This window comes from Parus major, chromosome Z (assembly GCF_001522545.3).
Source record: "Parus major isolate Abel chromosome Z, Parus_major1.1, whole genome shotgun sequence".
Taxonomy (NCBI): domain Eukaryota; kingdom Metazoa; phylum Chordata; class Aves; order Passeriformes; family Paridae; genus Parus; species Parus major.
This window is the reverse complement of record NC_031799.1, coordinates 65,558,575-65,576,476: the sequence shown is the minus strand read 5'-3', so window position 1 is coordinate 65,576,476 and position 17,902 is coordinate 65,558,575.

The window sequence follows — 17,902 nt, the reverse complement described above, 5'->3', positions numbered from 1 at the left end:
ATGTAAATGTTATTTATTCTGTGATTGAACTAGTATCATGACATATCATGCAGTGCTTTTTTGAAGAGTTTGCTTAATATTTGGGTTATTTTTTCCAAGCAATTCCATGTATCCGTTCCCTCACATTTTTTATTCTTTCATCTGAATTGTTTTTTAAAATATGGTATGTGAAAAGATACACTTGTGTCTAGAATATAGTTAATCTGATATAATGAATGAATCTTCTATTTAGTACAGAATATCTATGTCTGTTTAGTTTTATGAAATCAGGATTTTCTATATTTTTGGTTTTTTTTCTGTAATGAGGACAAAATTCAGTAGAAAAGCAATGAGTTCAATTCACTCTAGCTTTTAAGTTTATCAGTTTTTCTTCTATTCTTTTTTCTACATCTTCGACAATTACTGAATATTTTAAAAAGAAGTTTCTTATTCCTTGAGATTTAGGACTTGTACTAAAATCTTTTATTCTTTTAAAATTTTATATTTGGCTTCAGCTATTTATTTTGTAGTTTTTCTTCTTAAAATCTCTGTTCTTTCCTTGTCAGAAGCTGAGACTACATCATCAAAACCGGCTATTTAAATATAGTAGAAATAATTTATTTATACGTTTTCTATCCATTTCTATTGTATGAAGTATATATTTAATAATAATGAAACATATCTAGAAATCAAAGTTATGTGTAAATTAAAAAGAGACAATGTAAAAACAAACCTCCTTCCTGATTAATTCAGTCCTTTCTGCTTTTATCACACATGTTCCAAAAGAATATTCAGTTTGAATTTAGATGTCTTGATAAGCAAGTTAAGATACAATCTAAGAAACTTCAGAGGAAAAGTAAAGACATGCTAGATTTAGGGACAGTGTTAGCTGTGAGGAAAACATATATAGAACCAAGAACACATATAGAAAGGTCTCATGCAAATGTCTTCCAGGAAAGATTAAGAAGTAAAGTTTTGGAAATATGTTTTAAATAACATGAAACATATTTTGTGAACATGTCAAATTCATATTAGAATTAGCTCCTCAAAACTAGATTTTCTTAAATATATGATATGTCTAAGAAATTTATTTCATAGTTTAAACTTCCACAATCCACAATATGAATTATTATGAGTTTATGGGAATAAAACCCCATAAAGGTGAAACAGCCGGGCCATACTGTACCTGAAAACCACATAATTTGCTAGATTAAGGTTATGTTTAATAATTTTATATATACTTAGACAAAGTACTTCAAGTTTTCTAGTTTACACAGTATTTTTACTTTTCTTCCGTAAATTGTCTCCACTGGAAACAAAGTGAAATCTTGAGATATATAGAAATATTGTATCTTCTGTTGTTTGAGACAATAGATGACACAATATAAGCTAGATTTTAATGTATGTGAAGGACGAATATGGTAATCAGGGGTTTGTTATTGAATTAAAATTAAAATTTCTTAAAATACGAGTTATGTTGTATTTTAAAATACTATGTAAGCATACTACAAAAAAACATTCTTGTAAGAGCTGAGTGACTTTTCTTTTTCAATATTAAATTGGAAGTAATGCAAAATAACAAATGTCTTTTTAAAAATTAATCATTAAGAAAAGTGAAAGAACCTTTGACTTATTCTATGATAATCTTAAGAGGAAGACACAACAAAGGTGACGAGAAAGAATTATGAGCTACTTTTGCCTCCAAGATTCAGACTGACTTTTTTCCTTATTGCTGTTGGTGTTTTTTGGTTTGTTTCTCTTTCCACTCACAACCAAGGTTTTAATGTAAAACACAAATCTGATTTGTGTTTTGATCTACTAAATTGAAAATATATTTTCAATTTCTCTTGAGAGGAAAGCAAAGTGTCCCTGACAAAGAATGAGCTGTCAAAACTGGCAATAAACACTAATGGTTATTTTTAAGGGACTGAAAACAAGAAGAATTACAATTCATAGTGGAAGGATAAGGAGTAAACCACTTCACTGAAATGCAGTTTTCATTTGAAAGCAGTAAATGCTAATGTAAAATAAAAAGCTGTGCATGTCTGAAAACATTCCCATAACCCAAATCTCCTTAGCTAGTGAAATTGATTTAGACATGGACATAAGAATCAGCTTCAAAATTTGTCTTAGATATGGTGCCATTTATAACTTCCATGTTTAACTTTAAATGTTTCCTGTGTTCACAGTGGAATCCACATCACAGAGTAAATATCCAAGTGCCTTTCTTAGCCAGTGCATATTTAAGAGATTTTGCACACCGTTCTAAAACAATTTAACATTCAGAGCAAGGAACAGTCTCAACATTGCAAATAAGAAGTATTGAGTATATGTTAATGATTGCCACTATCTGCATCCATTCAAACTAATCCGCCCTTGAAAATGTGTGCCAATTCTGCTTCCTTGAAGTGTGAAGCAGAAAAATCAGCCCAGTAGAAGGGTCTCAACAGGAGGGAACTATCTTGCCCAGACAGAGGCACTTCTGACCATGTGAAGAGGCGATACTGTAAACATTTAAAAGAGATATGTTTAAAAATGGAGCTGTTTATGATATTTACAAGCCTTTACAGTTAGCCAAGAGGATCACTGATTTGCAGGTATTTCTATTCCCACTGTGAGTCTTCATGATCTGGCTGCAGGTTATTTTCAATGCTACTACAGAAAGCACAGTAGAATGAAACTTGATTTCTCTGTTGGTTATTGTATTAGTCCATCTACTTTAGCCAGCGAAAGACTGACATCTATCAAGGAATTATTCTATTTAAAAGACACCACTCTCTCTGTCTCTCTCCTTCCCTCTTTGCACAGTTCTGTATGTGTGCAAGAAATAGACACAGAGAAGAAGAGAATATTTCCCCAAAATAGCAACAGAACTCCTTTGAAATACAAACAGATACTATTGAGAGGTCTTATTAGTGATATCATCTTATTCTTTAATCTCAAAAAGTTTGGAAGTTTCCATTTCAGAAAATAGTTTTAGCTGTTAAAGGGCAAAAAGAATTTGAACGAAGGATTTGGTTGGTTACAAGCCTTTCAATTCACCTTTTGCATACTCTATTAAATTCCATAGGAAGGTGAAATAAATAATATTCTGAATGTGACTTTCAGATTTTAAGACTGATAAGAGTAATGGCAAATCCTCCTGAGACTGTATTCCCAAGAGGCCACTTGCTTACTTATTTCAGGTCCACTGTCCTTTTACGCCTGATTAGGGCATCCATTTTTGCTGATCAGTAACTATGTACATACTACCCTGGAGCAATATATGAAATGCACATAGAACTGTAATCTTTGTCTATTAAGTGGTTGTGTTTCTATCAGAATCCATGGGTAAAGAAAAATTGGACAACTTGGGATTTTTGATTATACCTTAATTCATCTTTCATCTGTGAGCAGAAACCCTTTGTAAAACTTGGAGCAAAGAATATAATCTCAAAGGCAAGATGAAAAAAAGAGGTGTTACCAAAAAGCAACTACTGTTGAAATAATTTACCAGCACTTCAAAAAATGGAGAGGAATGGAGCTGAAGTTGCTCTTAAAATACTTCCTTTGTTTTGTTATTGAATTCTTATGCTTCCCTTTAAAAAATCCAGCTGCATAGCCAATACCACAGTCTCCTCCCCTCCTTCTAACTTCATTCAAAGGAAAAATAAATGAAATTCCAAAATTCACCATAAAATTCTGTCCAAGCAGTTAATTTGCAGCAAGGGACCTGCACAGATATATTATGATCTGATATGTGAGATCATAAATGCATACTAAAGGCAAGTATTCACAAAAATTAAAACTCATTGGCAATCCCTGTTTCTTGTATCAGAAGTCTCTTTATGGAGGATACAAAGGATAAAAGACCTTCTGCTTTATCTAATTTGAAGGAAAACTTCAAAGCATATGGATATTAGTTGATATAGTGCTCTAATGAAATGATTAATAGTTATTTAAACTTAAACAAAGTAGCATTTAATGGAAAACAAGGAATGTAAATTGTGCATTTAATGTAGGAGCTTTCCCTCACTGAGGAACAAATATTCAAAGCTCAGAGGAGCATAAAAAAACCTGTACATCTGCCTAGAACTGCAGGACACCTGGAGTCCCACTGGACTACACTCCCACTGGAGTCCCCTAACTACCGCACTTAGCCTGACTTAGACCCCAGAACCCCTCAGGGCAGATGAAGAGTTCAAGGTGCTCCAGGGTAGTAGTAACATCCCTGAGCACTGGCAGCAGGGGCCAAGCACCACCTCTTGCTGGAGACTTACTTCTTTAGGAAAGTGGGATCCTCAAAGAAAGTCACTGGGAGCTGCAGCTGGGAGCAGGCAGGTGTAAGAGCAGAAGCATGATAATATTTGGGGCCTTAAACATGTGAATGGGAGGTAATAAAGACCTCTGGAAATAACATCAGAAAACAGAGGCCCCCACCAATCATCTGCCCCAACCTCAGCAGCTCTGCAGGTCTGCTTTTGCTCCACCTATCCACACCTTGTACGTGATGCTCAGCAAGTAAGTGAAGGAGACTGAGATCCACTTGCCTGGGTAGCTGGTTGGAGAAGGCAGCTACATAACCATTGACCTTCTGCAGGTTGACCACCTGCACAGCTGCAGTCTTCTCACCCTGCAATATCCAAGAGGGGAAAGTGATCCCAGACAGGGAAAAGGCTACCTCTCTGCTCTGCACCCTGTTGAGCTCCCCAGCTCTGTGCCAGCTGGCAGATACCAAGATCATCCAAATAAAGACAGCTCTGACAGCAATGTTCAGAATGTGTCTAATCAGATTCATCTCTTTTTACGACTGTGCAAATAAAAGGCAACAACAGATCTGTAAGAGGAGGAAATCCAGTCTGGCCTGGCTCTATTTGTTCCAGAAACAGGCAAGAGAAGAATGGTGATCCTTGCCACCACTCTCATCCAAGAAGAAAGGCAGGGCATCTCTGGGGGGACTCTAAACTGCCAGCCTTATGGATTCACTCTGCTACAGAATTAGGAGCAATATTTCAACCTTGCCATGTATTTTCATTCATCTATGAATGTCCTCTTTAAGTAGTCTCTGGAACACAGCTGCTGGCACTGTGAACACCTATTGCTGTTGGCTGCACACTTCCTAACAAGAAGGAAATTAGGCTGTGTTTACCAGCACAGAGGCACCAGGAGCTAAGAAATCAAGACTCTACAAAGAAGCAGAGAGCTCCCAGTTCTCATATCTGTGGGTATGCAGGAATGCCAGAAACTGGCATGACAGTGTACACCAGAGTGACTAAAGAGGAGGCCAGTTCTGTCTCTGTCCTCTCTGTCTCTGTCCAAGTATACTGGAGATCGGTGGCACAGAAACTTGAACTTGTGGAGTATTGTAAATGAGCAGCCTCATGAATTCTAACACAGGCTCTCTTGTATCTCTTGTATCACCATTCACTTGTGTGAAGGGGTGATGTAGGTTGCTGTCACAATGGCTCAGGTCAGAGCATTCATCCACATGCACATGGGACCAGGACTGCTCAGGCTAAAGTCCTCTTGGAATTATTTTTAAATCCTCATTCCAGAAAGCTTTTAGAAGCTGTTTCCTCAGGGTGCTGTTAGTTGGGTGGAATATGTCTCAGGAAGTACCCAGTCTGTACTATAGTAGATCCCAGACAAATGCCAGTAGCAAGAGCCTGCTGCCACATCTCACACACTGATCCTGTGTGTTGCCACTAGAACCATGTCCCAGCCACCTTTAGTGTGCTGCATTCCTTGCTGAGGACCAGATGGAAGACTGAGGCAAAAGAACTGTCCCACTGATGCTGGAAAAGCTCCAGCACTACCAGGGTCATGGCATCCTCATGCTTTCTGTAGAAGTAGACAACTACTGCCACACATCACCCCAGAGGGTATAAAGGAGAGGTGGAAGAAGTAGTCACCAAAAGGTCTCCCAACTTCTCCAGCTCTGCGCACATTGCTTTCCCAGGCAGGGAAAACCAGTCATAATAGTCTGGTTTGTATCAACAGGACTCCACAGTGCTTGCAGGGCTGGGATTTTTGCTTCAGGTGACAAACTCAAACCAACCCTGAGCAACCCTGAAGATTGAAGGAAACTGCTCTCCTACCACAGTAATAAGTACATGACAAGCATTAACAGCCAAGCCAAGTGACCATGCAGCTGAATTATCATGGCACCAGCTGAGCATTTCTTCTGAGGTCTATAGGACAGTCAGGCTTGAAGAAAAAGAAAACAAAAAAAAAAAAATGACAGATATGGAAGGGGGACAAGTAATGAGAAACGTCTTTACTGAATTTAATTTCCTGGGATGTTAGTCCTGAATACAAAGAAGTTTACTTTGTTATATAAATATTCATTTCCCTCTAATAGGGCCAGCAGATTCCCCCAGGACTGATAATGTCCCTGTGCTACATATTGACATAACTTATGCTCTGTTTGGTAAGTGAAGAGATAGCAGAGGCTACTTCCACTGGAATTAAAAACATACCTGGTGATATGAATGCAGAAAACAGCAACACCTGGACCTACATCTTTGGCAGAACCTGTATCACAGGGATAAAGAAACTAATGGCAGGAACACCAGAGAAATCCACAGTACTGCCTCAATCTCCTTGGCCCCATAACCCACAGGGATGGGTTTAATATGAGAAGCATTCTGACAGTATTTGCAAAAAGAAGCAGCTGACAGCTGGGAGTATTTATGGTTCTCTTTTCTCCCCATGTTGGAGGGCACTCTTTGTAGGGCACATGGATGGCATCATGGACAGTGGGGCACTTTCTTCAGGGAATCCAGAAAGATGCGCTCACCTTCCAAGAAATCAATCCTGAGAAGGGTTAGAAGGGATGGGTATAAGAGAGTCACACAGAAGCAGGGGCATGGTCCAAGATGATGCTTATGGCTGAGGGAAGTGTCCCAAAGTATCGCTCATGCAGGGAGCAGTGGGCTGGCACTCATGCGTGGTTCCCTTTGGGGTGCTTGGGGGCCCTTCTGAAGCCCATAACCTCACACTCTGAGTGCGACCTGCAGACAAAGCCTCTCAGAGCATCTCTGCTTGGAAAAAGGCAAAATGGTGAAGCAGGAGCTCATAGGAGAGGATGGGGACATCACAAAGCCAGATCCAGGCAGAGCCAGCTTCTCCCACCCAGGGATGGGGTGGGAGAGGGACAACCCCAGTCAGCTAAGGATGTTATTCATGAATGTAAGACAAACTGTGAGGAGCCATCTGTCCTTGTTTCTGCTGTCACTCCTCTAACTGCCCATGGAACTGCAGCCCTGGACCAGAGGCGGCAGAGGAGAAAGTTCTTTGCGAAGTAATAGCACTTATATGCCACAGAGAAAAGTTGTTATATATAAAAGACATTTCCGTGATTCTCTGTGGACACTGGACATTTATTTGGAAGAGAAATGTGGATGGGAAATAAAACACATAACTATTGGAAAATTCAAGAGTAAGAATAGCTCAGAGTGGGTAGAGTACCCCTGAGGCGGATTATATACCTGTGCACTTTTTCCACTCCTGAAACAGACACTTTATTATCAGTGCTGGAGGTCAGATATTGGTCTAGTTAGACCCTTTTCTGTTTTATGTTCTTACATGGTAAGAAGGGAGGAAAAAAAAGGGTCCCAATGAATTAAAATTATGCTAGGTATTGCCATCTCCTAAGGTGTGTAGGAGCACAGAGGAACTGAAATGTAGGTGGGAACAAGCACTTTGGTGACAAGCCTTATAAGTGAGAACAAAAAGTTCAGACTTTCCTTCTAAAAGAAACCAGGAACTGTCTGTAAAATAGGAACTAACTTGCTGTGTATGGCAAGAAAATAATATGCTTTTGACAGCAGCATGTTTGATGCATTGAAAAAGAACAAATTAGGATGAAGAGGGGGGTTGCAGCAAGTGCACTATATCACACAAGTCGGAATAATTTTTTGTAAGAGAATTTGCAGACCTTGAGGTGAGCTCCTACACTCAGTTAAGGATTCTAGATACTTCTCCCAGTTAAGGATTCTAGACTGTGAAAACCAAGAGATACTTATTGTGCTACACCTGGGAACACGATGTTTTTTACTCTGAATTCATAATCAAATTAGGTACCACTATGTTTTCATGTAATACTAGAATTATGAGTCATAATCCAGATGAAATCATGCTGGCAGGCTTCTTTCTGATTAAAATAATAGAACATACATAGAGGTACTTATTGAAAAATTAAGAAGATGTAAAATGACCATGATATACTTTGGCTTAGACCTTTCATATTCTTCGGTTTGAGAGATTACTTCATCAAGCCTTCTACTACACAAGAGGAACCAGAAATAATGGGAAGTATCACTGAGAAAGAGTTGGGAAAGAATGTAAACAGTATCTTATCACTAGACATCACTGAAGAGAGCCTGATGTTCCGTTCTTTGCACTTTCCTTTCAGTTGTTGTTGAGGTTCCCTCTCAGCCTGATGCTTAGCCCCTGAGCTATAAACAGTGCCAGCTCTTTCAGCCTTTCCTCACAGGAGGTGTGGTCCAGTCCTTTTGTCATCTTGATGGTCCTTTGTTGGAAGCTTTTCAGTATGCCTGCACCTCTTATGCTGGGTGGCCCAGCACCAAACACAGTGCTCTAGGTCTGAGCTCACCAGTGCTGAGTAGAATGGAATCATTCCCTCCCTTGACCTGCTGGCAACTCATCTAGTGCAGCTGAGGATACTGTTTGCCTACTGTCCAGCAAGGGCATGTGGCTGTGTTCATTTTGGTGCCCACAAGGCCTCCCAGATTCTTTGCTGCCAAGCTACTTCCTAGATTGTGCTGGTGCCTGGGGTTGTACCTCCCCAGGTGCAGGACTTGGCACTTTGACTTATTGAACTTAATGAGGCTCCTGTCTGGCCTTTCTGTAGCCTGTCCAGGTCCCTCTGCATGGCAGCAAGACCCTCTGGTGCATCAGTCACTTCTCCCAGTTACTCCAGTTGGACACCTCAACTCTTTTGCCTCTCTTTACCTGAAAACTTACCCTGTTTTTACACAAGTATACTTATTGCTAAAGAAATAAGGCTGTAATAGATTAAATTAATATATATTTATACATATATATATTTATATTGTAAATATATTTTATATGTATGTTTAATAAATTAAATAAATTTGAATAAATATATTAATAATTTCTACTCTTACTGAACAGTAAGAGTAGAAATTCCTTCACCAGTAGCTGAAACTTGAAACTGAGAAGTAAACTGGAATACTGTTGTCTGAATTTACCATAGGTTGAAAAATTCTTCCAGAGTAGTTGTTTCTAAGATTTTCTTTAATGCAGGAACAATTTTCCTCTGGATTGACAACTCCCAGATCTCATTACATTTGGAGATCATTTGCAGTATCCTGAGTAGCCAGAAAATTAGCGTTGCTAGACAGTCATTTACCAGACTCTATAATACTCAGTGCTGTTGTGTCAGAACAGGATAAAGCTCAAGATGGGTGCTGTCAGACAGCTCTGAAGTATATAGTGGGAATAACCTAGAGTGCTGGCAAAAAGGCTGCAACATGAAGGTCTTCAGGGAAAGCATGAATAAGTATTTAGCTTATCTTCTGTATAGTGGTTTAAAACCAATAACTAAGAAAATTACTTATTTCTTGCTGTGAGATATGGACTAGAACAAGAGCAAAACAGACATAAAACTTAAAAGGAATAAACAAAGTTTATTGACAAACTACAATAACAAGAACACCAGAATAAACTTCCAGAAAAACCTTTTCATCCCCTATCTACCTCTTTGTAGAGAAACAGAAGTTTCTTCCTGTTAATTTATGGAGTTTCTCACAAGAAAACTATTTTTGTTATAGTTTTCCATTGCCCTGATATCAGCTGCCCAGAGCTGCTGTTATCAGAGCCCACCCCTCCCATTTTCACATCACTCTGAGGTGTGTATGGGCCATGAGTCTAGGGATAGCATTTTTAAGGATAAGTATTCAAAGGCAAAAAAGTCTTCTTCATCTGTTTCTGTGAGCTTCACTAGACAACAGTTTTCTCATTGCCTCTCAAGGCTTCAAATCTCCCAGCACTTCACTATACCATAATTACTCAAGTTTACACTTCAAACACTTTATTCCTCCCTAGATACTTATAATGAATTAAAGGAGTTCTTTTCAGGACTTCATTGTCCATCTCCATAGTTTTAACAGAAAGATATTTCAGCTAAATTAAAGCATCTTCTTAATTCCCTACCTTTCCTGAAGCTTCTTTTCTTTCCTGTCACTGGTAGTTTATAAAGTCTCTTCTCATGTTGATCACTTTTTTCTCTCTGGATAAAAAGATTAATCCGCAAGTCTCATCTGGGTATTGAAAGAGTTAAAATCTTGCCCAGGCTGTTGTAGGTAGTTCTGTGGCCTCGGCCGGTGCAGGAACTGGAGCCGTCTGCGATGGAGAGTTCCTCATGGCTGCTCTGGAGAGTGTAGTCGCTGCCCCAGCCCGCTGCAGGCCCAGAGTCTCTCTCCTTCTTCACTCAGCAGTTTCTAGTGAATTTAGTTACAGCAAAAAAACGCTGCAGCCGAGCCAGAGATCAGCTCGGCCCGGCCCAGCCAGAGCCCGGGGAAAACCCCCCGCAGGGCCCGCATCTCCCGGCCGGGAGACGCGGCAGGCCCAGCCCTGTCCCCGCCCGGCCGCATGGCCTGGGCTGGGAACGGGAGGCTGGAGCTCCGCCACCCTTCACAGCCAGGAAACAAAGAGAACCAAGAGAGCTCTGGTTTTACACTTTAAGGTAGGGTTCACAAGTTGATCCCACTTTTCAATGGCCTAAACTGCTGTCAATTCTCAGCAATGACCGATAATTGGTCGGGAGAAAAGACTCCAGGCAGTTCCCAGAAACTTCAAATTTTCTTAAAAGTAAAGTAACTCCATGACATCTTCCCAATACAAAAACTTGTTAAATGTGCATAAGAGATGCAGTAAGACACTTAAGTCTCATTTAGTCAAATATATGTTGTTCAGCTCTTTTTATTTATGTTAGTCCTATTCAATCTAACTTGTATGGTACCATTTCTATTTCTAAGAATAGAGTAACCAATGGTAAAAATAGAAAGTGGATATATGCTATCAATTCATTAGATATATACTATTACTTCACTTGATCTTAACATTAATTCGTTCTCCTTGGTAGATAGCTAATGTTAGTACTTGCTAAGTTCCCTTCATGTCTGCAATTCTTAACCAGGCTAGAGTAGTAGAGAGGTTGCCTATTAGATCACCTATTATCCTGTTCACAGTCTTGTAGATCTTCTCTTTATGATAAATCCCTCTGTAAGGTTTTCAGCAATTGGTCATATAAAAAAAGTATACCATCAATTCAACTTTATAAGACTTTTAAAGGTGGAAGCAAAGAGATGCTTCATGATGCCCAGTGATGTTTCATCAGCCACTCTCCCACTGGTTTGACTGCTTGAGAATGGTCACCTCAGCTCCTCATAAACTCAGTATATAGAACTGAAAGAATAAGACACATACTGTTCCAGTGGAAACTTAATAGCAGGAGAAAAAAAAAAAGAGGATTTTTTTTAATGATCTTTTTAAATTTCTCTGTTGTTTGTACAAAGCTGGTTTTGCCAAACCACCCACAAAAGCTCAAATTATAAGTTCCATGGCACATATTTATTTTGAGGAAAATATACTTAAAAGGACTGTCTTGTATTGCTGCTGTCCTGGGTTCTTTTCAGTCCTTGACAGAGGATTATAAAAGGATAAACAGGGCTGCTAAACAGATGATAATTCCTTAGCCAAAAATTGATAACAGAAAGTGACTTCTTGTCACTTTCCATGGCATCAGATAGTTCTTGGTTTATTGGCCTATAGCTCAGCAAATTATTCCTGTGGTTGCAGGATGAATGAGTCTATGTCTACATATATGTGAGGCCAGTTGATGTAATATCCAAATGCCAAAACATGTGAGAATGTACTGGTTGCCTTCTTTACACATTTAGTCCTGGGGCATGTAGTCCACTCCTGTGATAGGTGTCAAATTAATTTAGTATGTTGCTTGGTACTACAGAGAATGTTTTTCTAGCTTTAATTAAGTGAGTTTATGTAAAATTTTGAAGACTTTTGCCAATATTTTTGTCTTTTTTGTTGGATAATAAAAATAACTGTAATTCTAGTTTGAGGATTTAATTAATAGGCCAGATATTTTACTGTGGAGCTAATTAAATTATAATACTGTGGGCTTCAAAGACTATATAGGTGATAATCTAAAAGTAACGATTAGGAGTCCTATGGAGAGAATTTGTTTGGAGGCCAGAGATACAGAAGACAGATTGAGGAAGAACGTTGTTCTCATTTCAGAAAACTGGTTGGGAAATGTGGCAGAAGAGAAATGATGAATTGTTGGTAACATAACTAAAGGAAGTAAATGGAGGTATTGACAGGGAAGGAGAGGGTAGAGCAAAAGAGAGGAGGATTCTTGAGTTGTTTGATCCCAGGCTAACTGGCAATAGCTTGGTCAAATAGCAGTGTCATGATCTAAAGGGTTATTGGGTCTCTGGGTGGGTAGAAATCATGACTCTAGCTTCACAGAATTCCGTAAGGGACAAAGACACAGAGACTTTGTATTTTTCTGTTCTTTATTTCAGATTACCACAAATACCATGAAAAAATAGTGTGTAAACTATCAGAAAAATCACCAGTAGCAAGTATATCTATGATTAATAAAGTGTATATATTTATATATAAGGATAATATAAATTTCTATCAAGAATCAAATACACCACCAAACAGTGAAAGAGCAGCAGTAGATACAGTAACATCTAATATAACAGCAGCAGCCAGCTAGGAATATACTACTAGCAACAGCAGCATACCAGTAGTGTACAACTAGATGTAGTAGTGTACAACTAGGTGTATTTACCAGCCATATAATATTGCAGTTATACAAATATATCATTGGTGAATAATATTATCAAGAGTATGACACCAGATATATTTATGATAAATTACTTGTATGGATATATACACACACATACAGATACATATAAAAATATCAAGTAAATTATACAGATTTCAGAAGATGTCAAACTGCAACAAAAGGTGATCTGTTCCTAGAGGGAAGATCTAACTATGCCAGGGGTGGAAAAGAAACCCAAAAATCTACAAAGAAGAGGGGGACTAATAAGGTAACAGGCAAGTTGTCTGTTGTGTCAAGGACTCTAGTGCCAGACAGATATCCCTGAGGGTAGTCCATGATCCATTAGAAAGTTTGTCTGGGATTCAATCTGCTTAAAATGAGTATATGCAACCTGAGAAGGCCTCAGAGAGACAGGCTCCATTTTTGATAAAAATTATGTCCCTTTTATATCTTAGATATAACAGGTCATGGTACCACAGGAAGGTACCACATTTTTAAACCACCTGTTAATTTTAGCTTTTCCTCCATATCAGCCAATGATGTCAATGATGTTTTCTGTTCTTTCATATAAATTTTATTTTTCCAGACCTTATTATTCATTCATATGTTGTTGTACTTTTTTGTTACACTTTTCCAATTTGCTGTTAATCTTTCTTGGTTTTGCACTTGGTGGCTCAGGATATCTCTGCTTTCTAGGTATGGCAGTGGTACTTTGAAGAGGCCAGTTGCACTTTTGAAGGATGGTTTTGATTCCAAACCCTAACTTCCAGGCTCATAGATGGGGCAATTTCTCTGTCAGTATTTTTCAGTAGACATTTTGTTCCATTCACTAATTTTCCTCCTCTAAGAAAGAACATGTCAGATGGCAGTGGGGTTGGGAGGTTTCACTGGACCTTGGGTAGATTTTTTCTGTTCACAAGCAGTGCCTCCTTGTCCTTGCTAATGCCCTATCACTCCTCCTTATTCCTGGTCTTTACACAGCATGGAAACAGAGACCGTGTGTCTCTCCCACCTCTGGGGAATAAATAAGAGAAGAAAGAAGGAAAAAAAATCCAGAATCACAACTTTTGTCAGCCTTGCCCCAGGCCAGTTAAATTTAATGTGATTCAGTTAGAAGCTCATTAACATGTGAAAGCAATTTGGTTAGGATAAAAATCTGAAAAGGAGAGAACATGAAGACAAGACAGGCCAGATAGGCATAATGAATACTAAGTTACACATATAGTTTAGCTCCAAAAACATTCATAAGATAAGCCATAAAAAATAAAGCAGGCTTTCCAGAAGTGTATGCTTAGAAGGAGAAAAGTAAAAACCCATTTGATTCAGGTATGACTGTACTTTTCAGTATTCCTTCATTGTGATCAGCACTGGCCAGAATTTTTAAAGTAGAGATGTTTGTCTTGTTAACACAATATCAGTGTCAATTTTGTCTGTACAAGGTAATAAAAATTTAGATTTTACACTGAAATTGTGTTCTGTGGCAGACATCACCCTGTTGAGGACTTGCAAAATGGCCTGTGAAACTTGAAAGGTGGAATTCTGGAGCCAGTGAAATCATTGGTTCAATCCCAATGTCAAGTGAAATTTAAAGCATTCTTTCCTATCCTGGTATTTGTTTCTTATGGTTTCTGTGTAGAAGGAAAAAAAAAAACAAAATTAATGAAGAGTTTTGAATATCAAATAAAATTGAGACAGTTTATTTTAGATCACAGATAGACAAAGCGAAATTTGATTTTGAATTGTTTGTTTTTAATAATTCATCAAGTTCTAATTGAGAGACAGCTGGATTTTTCTATACAAATGAAGAGAATAGTGACCTTATTTGTAATTTAAAGATTCTTCAGAAGTTTCATACTATTTCTTACTGTCTCTTTATTTTTTTCCCTGTCTCCTGAAATTATTTTCATTAGCAGATACCATGCATTTTTGCCTCTGGCCATGAGCACAGAAATTGGTGCCAATGTATTATTTAGAGAGGTTGATCAAGCCTTCCTAGTACGGGTAGACAAAAAAAAAGGTAGAAAAAGAGGGTACAAAGTATCATCTTTTGCCTTCAGAAAGACATGCTTGAATGCTGAGCATGGATCAAATGAACTTTAGAGATGAAGCTTTATCCATTCTGATTCCCTAGTCACAATTAAAAAACCCAAAACAACAAAACCCTACTCTTCTCCTAGCAAGATGAAGAGTGCTTTATTTAAAAAGCAGACTGTAAGGTGGAGATGAGAATATCCTAGCTTCTAAGTATACTAACAAGTTTTCAAATGTTTTTATTTCCTCTGACCTCTGAATAAACAAAACAAAAAACTGTAAAGCTGTCCAGCTGGTCTGCACTACATTTCAGACTGTTAATACAAAGGAACTGAGGTGCACTTGATGCAATAAAATTATGAATAACAATAGAATACTGAAAGAGACGCTTTCTGGGGTGGATGGTCTGAGACATGGCAGAGACTATGGATGCTAAATTCTGACAGTGCCTGTACATATTACAGGCTGCAGAGCTTCTCAGGCTGGTCCTGAGAAAGTAGTCTGGGAAAAACATGAGAAGGAGTTAAAACAATCCTCAGGAACACAAAACAACCTTGCAGGTGTTGTTATGTGTTCCTTGTTTTCCTTGCAGGAGAAAGTCAGGGGGGTGGTGAACCCCACTGACCAATGATGGTAATTTAGCAGTTTACTAACCAATAAGAGTTTCCTTTCTGTACTTTCCACGTATCTGTCTATAAAGCAGGCCTGCAAGCAATAAACGAAGGATCCTCTTGTTCTGACTCCCTCGAGAGTTTGTGTCATTCTTCCGGCCGTTCCCAATCGGAACGACAGAGACCTCTATAATCGAGTTAGGTGTTAGAAGTTTATTTCAGGGCATGGGGGGGAGAGAGAGAGAGAGAGAGGGAGAGAGAGAGAGAGTCTGCTATGAGCCAGCAGATAGAGCTCAAAGTGGGCTCGGAGAGAACAATACAAAAGGGGGTAAAATATAAATACATGAGCTCAAGACTTAAAATTGCTAAGAAAAAGAGTAACAGAACAGAAGTGAGAGAGCCGGGGAAAAAGAGCAGCAAGAGTGTAGAAAGAGTGAGGCAAGGAGGCCAAGAGAGACTAAGAGAAACAAGAGAGACTAAGAGAACCAAGAGAGTCAAGAGAGACCAAGAGGGCTAAGAGAGCGTAGCAAGAGACAGTTCTCTTTTACAATTACTTATATAATCTATGCATTTGAATATTCTATTCCTTTACTGACCAATCTTTCTAAATATACTAATACAGTAACATTTGTGTGTGACTTATAGAAATCACTGCTTTTGCATATTTTTGGTTATCTCAGGGTCCTTTAGACCTTTCTTTATAATGCTAGGGAGAGGGGTCTCAGCTTAGTTTTATTGGGGGAAAGAAAGTGTTCTGGCATACCAGCCTGGTTTTTTTGAATTATTCAAACCGTGCTTTCATTTGTATTTATTCCTTAGCCTTTCTGGCTAAAGAGTCATATTTATAATTTCTTTCTAATTCTACCTTCCCAACAGAATACATCTGGCAAATGTGATAGAAAGGTTAAAGTCAAATTCACCACAGATGTAGTTGCATTTTGATGTATTCAAATAATCACATCTTTCTCTTTTTCTGTGGTGTATACATGGTATAATTTCTATGTCCCCTGCTTCTCTGTTACCACTGTCCACCCAGCAGCAGCCAGGGAAACAGGGGAGATAGTTTTAGCTTAGCAAAGAAGAACTTAAAAATGAGGCCCTTTCCCTTAGCTGATATGGAAGTGCAGCTTTATTTCTTGGGGTCTCGCGGAGAAGAGCAGGAGGGAAAGTGAAAGAGGTGTCAATAAGCGCCCCTTTTTGAAGGCAGGGGGAAGAGGGTGGATTACATTCACACAACCAATAAGGGGAACTGGGGAGAAAGAGATAAGGGAAAGAAACTTACAATTCTGCATTTTCAGGGGTACATTCTTTGGGTCATACCATTTTGCCTAACTGCATTACAACATCTCACCCTTTCTTATTATATAAAATTTTTGAAGGGTTATGAGATTATCTTGATACATGTCATGAGTTTGTCCACCACTCGTGATTGGCAGGCCAGTTAAGTTGCTTCTGGTTCGCTAGTTCTATGTGGTTGATCTCTGAGGTAGTAGAGACTAATTTTTTGAGAGCTTTTAAAACTAAACAACGGACAACTCCGAACGCTAGCACAATTAGAAACAGAACAACGAAAACCAACAAGATTGTTTTGATTATCGAGGTCCACCATCCCGTGAGTCCCCAGCCTTTGAACAGCTCACTAACCAGTCCTTGGCTTCTTGCTTCACTTGTCCGATCAAGTTCTTCATCTCTCGGAGGGCTCTGTAGACGTTGGGAGCTTTTGAGGACAGGTTTAGGCAGCAAAGTCCTTCAAATTCCTGGCATTCGTGTACATGCAGCAGCAGCAGAAGGAAATTGATGGCAGTCTGATTTTGGAGTGTGGTCTGTTGGGTAATTTCTTCGTCTTTGAGGAGGGAGCTGACGACAGGTGATTTTAAGTTGGCCTGTTTAATCACCCAGCACTCAATCTGTCCTGATTCATCTAGTGCCTTGGCAGCTGTAACCCATGGAAGACATATGGATGCAGCAAACCTTTTTGATTTTGCCCAATGAAATATATCCAAATCACAATTTGAATCTAAAATATCAGTGCTTCTTTTGTGGATTTCATGAGTTGAATTGTCTTTCCGAGTCCATCTAATAATTTGGGTTTGGTTGGGTGCAAACAGGGACAGCCTAACAAAAGTACAAGGCCCTCCTCGAAGGTGAGATGGGACCTCTGCCCATGCTTTATCTCCACATATTAGAAATATACCTTTAGGGAGGATTCTTGGATGTGAATGGCAAGGATTGTCCGCTAAGACCTGACTTAGCACGCCACACCATTGTTTTGCTTTGTATTCTTTTCAATACTGGATTATGTGATTGTATAGTTTTGTGTCTGGCAGTGAATTGTAAATGAAGTGAAGACAAAAGGGTGCATGTGAGGAACCTAATAGCTCTAATTCTTGGGGCTCTTTATTGGCTCTGGGCAGTACTGGTAACCACTTTTCTATAG